This window comes from Cyprinodon variegatus, unplaced genomic scaffold (assembly GCF_000732505.1).
Source record: "Cyprinodon variegatus isolate N-32 unplaced genomic scaffold, C_variegatus-1.0 Scaffold2135, whole genome shotgun sequence".
NCBI lineage: Eukaryota > Metazoa > Chordata > Actinopteri > Cyprinodontiformes > Cyprinodontidae > Cyprinodon > Cyprinodon variegatus.
The window spans coordinates 30,864-37,840 of NW_015152588.1; the positions used below are offsets into that span (position 1 = coordinate 30,864).

Below are 6,977 nucleotides of genomic sequence, written 5' to 3' on the forward strand. Positions count from 1 at the left end.
ATAGGAGTCGGTTGTTCTCCGACCTTTAGATGCTTACTGTTGGTCTTTAAGTAATATTTGTTCAAGTCTCTGCTAATATGCCACATTGCCAAAAAAAAAAAAAAAAGACAGTGAATTATGCGTGATCTATGCTGATATATTGGGACAATGCCAATATTGGTCATACTCAAATGCATACGGTGAGGAACTGCAAATAGAGCAATAAATAACTTATTATAATTACCAATTTTTAATAATCATGGAATAGGGCTTTCAATGCCTGTAATATATATCCTGCATAGGTTTAGGAGGTACAATCTTAAAGACAATACCACTATGGGTTTTTTATACCAAAGAAATAAGATGACATGTTGAGATGAAAATCAATGTTTGTCCCAGTATCTGGATAGATTACTCATTATCCTGAATGTATGAGATAAAACAGAACCAAAAAAATAAGCACTTCCATTTTTTTCACTAAATGTTAAAATTTCCTTTTAAAAGGTGAAGTATAATATGATTTTTAGTGAATGTTTATAATGTAAAGTAAGGACTTAAGAAAATAAAATAATAATTTAATCCTTTACTGTTTTCAAAATTGTGAACATTTTTTAGGAGTTGTTGTTTAATGGTCATTTAAAGATTGTTTAACTCATCCCATACATGACGCTCTTTTAGAGACCTACCTCGAAGAAAGACTGCTGCACTTGGGTGCATAAGGACCATTAACTTCCCTCTGCAGGAAGGAAAGACTTTATAACATCACTACTTTGAACAAATTAAGTAATCAGGTATTTACATTGCTGTCAACTGCACAGTTCATCCATTTTTATTGTGCTTGAAGTCTCTTTTTACATAACTATTACATGTACAATTTATACGTTTTTCAATTAAAATTTTAACTACAGTATTTGTTTTTTTTTTATGTTGTTCTGAACTTTTCTCTTACCACAAAAAAGCCTTAAATCAGAGGCGACCAAACTTTGCTGTGTTACTCTGCTACTTTTCTTCAGGGCCCGCCATGATGGATTTTTAGGCTTTTCTGAGCTGCCATCAACTAGGGGTGGAAAATAAATGAATATTAATACATATCATAAAATATATCTGATTAACTTCAATAAAAAATCTATCCAATACAATTTTCAATAATTACACTAAAGTCTGATCCAGAACCAGATGTTTTTCAGAGGAATACAGGCAAAGAAAAGGATTTAGCCTTTTAATCTCTCCCTGTCAAAATAAGCAAGGTTGGTAAAGTAGCGCTGACCTATCTTCAAAGGTCAAAGGTTAGGTTTAAATAGGCTCAGCTTTACAGGATAAATTCTGGCCTTTTCGCCTGGTCTTTATTTCCAATAGGGAAACAAAAAATGCAATAATTTTTTATGCCCACTTATGTGAAAAGCTGATCTAGTGATACGTTTTTCAGCCATTTCACACAGCTCTAGGTCTGACTAACTTAAGTGGATGATTAACAGGCTTTGAGAGCGCATGATAACAAGCTAAAAAAGGTTGAGATATGAATCATGGATGCTGGAGCAAAGATACAACCCTACATTAATTTAAGGACAGTGGGCTACAAGAGGACAAGGGTTAAAAACATTAACAAGGGGATAGATTTAATGAAAATGTATGAAAACATAGATAATAGATAGATAGAAATAGAGATAGATACAGCTAGATGATAGACAGATGATAGATAAAAATAGAGATAGATAGATAGATAGATAGATAGATAGATGATAAATATAGATAGATAGATGATAAATATAGATAGATGATAAATATAAATAGATAGATGGATGATAGAGATAGATAGAAATAGAGATGATAGAGATAGATAGAAATAGAGATGATAGATGATAGAGATAGATAGAAATAGAGATGATAGATAGATGATAGATATAGATAGATAGATGTTGATACTTCTATGTCCAATTTTAAGTACTTTTTTTAGCATATAGTTCATCCGGACAGAGAAGAAAACTATGAAATCCTAGGCTTAAATCAAAACTGTAATTCCTACGCGTGTATATATATTTTTTTAACCCAGCTTCAAAAGGATCTGGACAAAAAGCCTGGGGGCCCTGTAAAAGAGAGAGAAAAAAAAGCGCACGGACTGTGGCCCCGTAATCAGAAACACAACGGTTCATAGGCTGGTTACATCTGCTGTCCCCATCGAAAACACGACCGACTTAACTAACGACGAAGCTGCATCAGTTAAAACAAGAGCTACCCGATAATTAAAGAAGAAAAAGCAGGGGGAAACTCACCATACCAGAGATCGTCTGCTTGTGTGTGTGTGTGGGGGGGGCTAACAACTCACGACGTGTTCAGACAGGCACACCGTGCACCGCTACGGCTCCCAGCGGCTGCCGCTAGTTAGAGCTCGAAGCAGCGCTGCAGCTTTTCATTCGCAAAAAACACCAATGCTGCAGAGTCAGGTGAAAAAGCGGAGCTGAAAGACAGACAGATTGGACAAAAATGGAGAAAATACGTCCGTTATGCCACCATTACCCCTTCCGGAGACCAGACGAGAACTTCTTCCTCTCATTCACCAGCGGCCCACAGCGACCCCTACTGGATGGAGAACACACCATGAAACTTTGGAAAGAGGACGACAAGAGTCACAGTAAAAAAGGCTAAATTTTCCAACCCTAACCCTCATTTAGCAATCCATTGTTAATACTGCATTTGGAAAATGCATTTTAAATCATATACCTAAATGTAGACTTAAAAATCACAATTTATTAATCTGATCATATAATTTATTTAATTTCCATTTTCTTTTTCAGCTTAAATATTTAGATCCTTTTTACCATTGAATTTTCTCTCCATTTAGCTTTTGTGTGAACCTCCTGGTCCCTGGAGGTGGGGCTGGTGGTACAAGGGGAGACCAGTTTGAGGGCTGGCTCCCATTCATGCTGTTGCCTCTCATCCACCCACTCATATTTCACATTTTGCACATCACACAATACATGGGTCTTTGGATGTGAGGCAACATGGGAGACACATTCCAGTGTCGCCCATCTGCTATACTTGGCCTCATCATGCATGTAAATTTTAATACACTTAAAGGCTGGTTATACTCCTGCAGTAGTGTGTCACAGTTAGCTTGTCGCAAATATTTTTGATTTATGCCCATTATTGAAACATGGTCTGCGAATTCCACCTGTTTCACAACACAGTGCAAGAGGGAAAATCACAAACTAGCTGTGGATCTAAATACAGCGGTATGGAATATACAGCGGTGAGGAAGTGGGGGCAGGTTTGTACGACAACGGAGGGACATGAGGGCCGAAAAAGAGCGGGGATCCAGATGGAAAAAGGGTCCCAGCGTTCTCGTGCACCTCGCTCCTTTAGCTGGTCCATTTTCATGTTATCAATTTAAAAAAAAAAAGCGAAATGGCTAATTGAATATTTGAAAGGAAATGTTAAAAATTTAAAAAAATGTAAGTGCCTGTATCACTATAGATCTTTAATGTTATGATGTTGTTATGGTTCTTCCCATTTGTTGTGACTCTGAGTTTTCAGTTTTCTGTTATCAGTTGTTTTGTTTGTTTTCCATCATATTCAAGCATCCTTGGTTACTCTCTGTTGCCCCCTAGTGCTTGTTTTCTTTCCCCTTGGATCCCCCTCTTGCCAGTTCCACCCATGCCTGCTCCTTATTCAGCTCATTAGTCCATCCTTTGTTCTGTTCTCTTTAAATACTCCACCTCTGCAGTCACTCAATGCTGGTTCCTTGTCATTACTATACTTGTCTACTCACCTCGTCTCTCCGTGGCTCCTCAGGCTCGTTTTCCCCTGATGTCTCCATGGTTTTTGGTTTGTTTAACATTTTAGTTGGATTTCTGGATTTGTACCTCTGTTTCCTGTGTTCTTCAATTAAATCTGTCAGAACTCATCTCTGCTTCACTCATCTCTGCATTTGGGTCCTCAAGCAACCTCACCACCCATTCATGACAGATGTAACAACACAAATGTCTTTCTCTCAGACTGTGTGTGTTTTTCATGAATTTCTTGTAGAAGCCCTTTTGGTTTTTTCTTAATATTTTAGGGCATGTGGCCTTGTTATTACATTGATCATAATTTTTGCCATTAAAATATACATATTTTTGGAATGTTACAAAAGTAACGGGTTAGGGTTTAAAAAGGCCTAGTCATGTAGTATGGCTATAAGAAAACAGCCACAAGCATATGTTCACGTTAAAAGAAAGAAATATTCAAACATTGGTCTTGATAGTGTTTACTACTCCTCTTTTTGCATGCTTATCTTTACATAACTGAAATTACATTTATTGTGGTTGATTTTGAATTCTTACTTTTAATGCTTATTAGATTGTTGGATGGAACATTGAACACCTGAATGCTTAACTATAATACAATCCATTGTTATTTGTGATCAGTACATGGTTGAATTAAATCTTTCAAATAACTGTAGAGGAGACAGAATGTTGCTGATGTCCATTCATTCCGTGTTAGTCCAGTTCGCATAAACTTGCCAAATAAAGAAGCACTAATAAGGAACTGCATTTCCATTACTCACATAATAATCAACAACCAGAACAAATACATTGTATAAATTAGCTTATAGTAGTAAAATAATGTCAATATGATTCTTATAATGTCTTATTTTTTATTAGTTTTAAATAAGGCTGCTATTATTAGCGAAAAATAAAGTTGCTTTGCACATGTAGCACTGGTGAAAGAAAAATCTTTTTTGGGTGCTGTTGAAACGAGGAAGACATTGCAATCTCTCCTTTTCCATTAAAACAACTGAAGAAACCCCAGTAGGATTGGGAACAAATTGGAAATATAATTAATTCAATTCAATTCAGTTTATTTTAAAAAAGCGCCAAATTCACAACACATGTCATCTCAAGGCACTTTACAGTTCAACCAGATCATACAGTAAAACTGATTAAAAGTTTTCTATCTAAGAAAAAACAGTTGATTGCATTGACTTATTGACTCGAATGCAGTCTCTCACACTAAGCATGCTTGTAGCGACAGTGGAGAGGAAAAACTCCCTTTTAACAGGAAGAAACCTGCAGCAGAACCAGGCTCTGTGTGAGCGGCGATCTGCCGAGGCCGACTGGGGTTCAAGGAGACAGAAGCAGAAATACAAAAGCATCTGTAAAAGGCGGCCCCGTCCAGGAAACACACAGCCAGGCAGACGAGCTCTGAGCCGGAGCCCACGTCAGTGGATGAAGATCTCCACCTGTTCCCATCTAATTAGTACTTAGCTCACCTGTTCATCAGCCTATTTATACCTGCCTCTGCCTTCTCATCTCTGTCAGAATGTCCTCACTGTCTCCTGCAAAAGTTGCCTGTGTCTGTGCCTGTTTCCTTCACTACTGGATCCTATGTGCCCTGCCCCTGAACTCTTCTAGTTGAGGTTGCCTTTATCTTCATGCTCCAGTGCTACTTGTTCCTCGGTGAGTCTCAGCTGCTAACTTGCCTGTTCTGGTTGTTCAACGGTCCATACGGCCTATTGGTTCTGTCAACATCTACATCTCATGGTTCTCTGCTCACCCCTGCAAAGCAGCAAATTCAACCAGAACTCATCTGCCGAGACAGTAACAGTTTGCCTGCTTTGTCTGCCATTAATTACCCATTCAATAAACTCTTCAAACGTAAGTCTGTGTCTGGCTGAACATCGGGTTCACCTACGGGAAATCGTGACAAAAGGAACATATGAAAAATTAGCTATACATTTTATGTTTAAGGCAATAGACCTGAATATATCTCAAAAATCTACTAATGTAAAAGTGAATATATATTTTTGATGATATCCTTGTATTATTTAAACTCCTGTGTTATGTAGTTTATTAAGTGTGTAACCACACCTATACAGATATATGCACAATGTTTTTCTAAATAACAATATTTATTAAGTTTAGGATCAGTTACATTTTTCTCTATTCAATTTGTGTTTTTATGTTATTACTACTGTATTACACTTGTATATGTTCAATCAAGCAATGAAGTGTTAAATCAATTAATGTGTTACAACCAACTGTATATTTATGCTTTTATTTTTAGGAATTATTTTAAACAATTTTAATGATTGGCTTAAACTGCAAATTTAGAAATTTAATTTTGTAGCTGAATGAATAAAGTCAAGTATTAAATTGTTATATTAAAAGAAAGAGAAATATTAGCAAATGAAAAATACCAAATCCGGAAACACTGAAGGAAGAAGATAAAGGGCAGAATTACACAGCAAAGTCAATAGCAGTATTGAAGAGAGATAATCAACAGGAGAACAATAACTAAACGCAGTCCAGAATTTAACAGTAAACAAAAAGATCACAACTAGATATAAGATATGATAACCAACAGGAAACTAGGAAAGTAGAGATGGTAAGAAATGGAAAGGTAAAAAGAACACAAATCAGGAAGATCAAGTTTTATCCAGATAAAACAGAAATCTACTTATAACAAACCAACTGAATAAACATTTCAAACACAAAACAAAAAATAGTTCAATGCATGGCAAGACAAAGCAAATTAGATGATCATTACTCCATCTTAATTTGCTCACAACCTGCTTTTCATGTTCAAAAATTACCTTACCAGTTTTGGTCTGCTGTGTGGAGGAGATGCGTATTTCTCTTCAATATGCCAAAGGAAATCCAAAAGACTTGATAAAAGAAAGACTTTGCTCTAGTTGCACAACAAACATTTTATTTACAGTCAGTTACAACTTTTAAATCACCTCTTTGCTTTCAATTTGCTTTCAAATTTACTTTCATATTGTGGTTTTATTCTTTATCCAGCTTCCTCCTATAGTCAAAGAAAATGACTGTTTGGTTGTGTTGTTTCTCTGATTTGCAAATAAGTATTGGTGTGTGGTTGCTGTGTGTGTCTCTGTGATGGAAGATTGCATCATAGCCGTTAGTCTTTTTGCCTCATATTCCTTGGTACTCAGGTATTTAGTCATGTTCAGTTTAGTTTTTGTTTAGTTGATCCCTGGGTTCCCCTTGTGTTACCAGTGT

General features: G+C 36.3%; 1 protein-coding gene across 3 annotated transcripts in view; it reads right to left on the reverse strand.

The window, feature by feature from the left end:
• The window catches only part of LOC107105193 (zinc finger protein 271-like), a 9,467-nt gene extending 6,935 nt beyond the window's left edge, over positions 1-2,532 (reverse strand). The window contains exons 1-3 of one of the 3 annotated variants that reach the window (XM_015405316.1): positions 2,250-2,532; positions 929-1,036; positions 666-715 (exon numbers count right to left, since the gene is read on the reverse strand). The gene's annotated coding sequence lies outside the window, so the exon portion shown is untranslated. The remainder of the gene's footprint in view (positions 1-665; positions 716-928; positions 1,037-2,249) is intronic. The other 2 variants (XM_015405317.1, XM_015405318.1) reach the window with 2 other exon arrangements.
• Positions 2,533-6,977: the final 4,445 nt, after the last annotated feature.